A 1,153-nucleotide genomic window follows, 5' to 3' on the forward strand; every position below is an offset into this window, starting at 1 on the left:
TAGCAATGATTGTGAGACTGGTGTAGGACTGAGTAGTGTTTTGTTCTGTTGTGCATAAGTTTGCTATGGTACCGACTTGATGGAACCTAACAACAACATGAGACAGGGTACGTATGTTATTGTTAAGTTCAGTCAAGTTGGTTCCAACTCATAGTGCCCTTGTATTGGGTTTGCAAGGATCAACTGATGGGATTGAACTGCCGACCTTGTGGTTAGCAGTCCAGTACTTATTGTACGGCACCAATCCAGGATAGGTATAATCCCCATTTTATAGTTGACTGTGCCAAAATGGAGGGACTAGTTTTAGCTGTCTTTGAGGGATAAAATTGAAGATTTTCACTATAAAACATTTTACCTATCTTGTCTTCTAGGAAAGAGACTTCAACTGTACCAGCATTCCTATCTCCCTTTTTGGAACATAAAATCCTAATATGTAGGGGAATAGTTCATCTTAGAAGAGCCTCATGAAGGTGCTCAGTCAATATTATTCTGGTTTTGGTCCAGACTGCACATTTATATCTTCTCCTGCACATTCTAATCCTTCTTTCCCAATATTATGTCAAAAGTCTGTTAAACTACAAGTTCAGAAATGTAAATTTTTAAAAATTGTCATGCCAACAGGCTAAAGAGTGTATGATTTATGGCTGTAAAGCACCCTAAAAGGCCTTTATTTTGAGGGGGTCAATCCCTCCTTGTCCTTCATGTTCATTCTAGGAAGCAAGGAAATGGTTACCCACAACTTGCAACTGAGCTCAGTTCCAGCCTTAGGTGGCAAGGGTGCATTTGTGGAATTCTCAGAACACCTCTCCTAGGATGTTCTATGAATACCAGCAGGGGCAAAAGCCTGCTGGGAAAGCCTGGGGTCTCCATGCTAATTGCCACATGATCATTATTGCATGATTTGGAGGAACACATGTGCAGCAGTACATGCTGGAGACTGGAAAGCTATTTAATAGCTGTGTAACAGTGAGGTAATGCAGCCTGGCACACAGCTGTGGCCTTGTCCCTCTTACCAAATTCAGGCCAGGCCTGGAGCCAGCTGAATTATCCAAGCAAGATAAGCAAGTCACCCCCAAGCTCAATTTGTGAAAGATATAGGCTTCTGTTAAGCATTTTCAATGCATGGAGGAGAAGACTTCCTGTCATAGTTTGC

This window comes from Chrysochloris asiatica, unplaced genomic scaffold (assembly GCF_000296735.1).
Source record: "Chrysochloris asiatica unplaced genomic scaffold, ChrAsi1.0 scaffold00144, whole genome shotgun sequence".
Classification (NCBI taxonomy): domain Eukaryota; kingdom Metazoa; phylum Chordata; class Mammalia; order Afrosoricida; family Chrysochloridae; genus Chrysochloris; species Chrysochloris asiatica.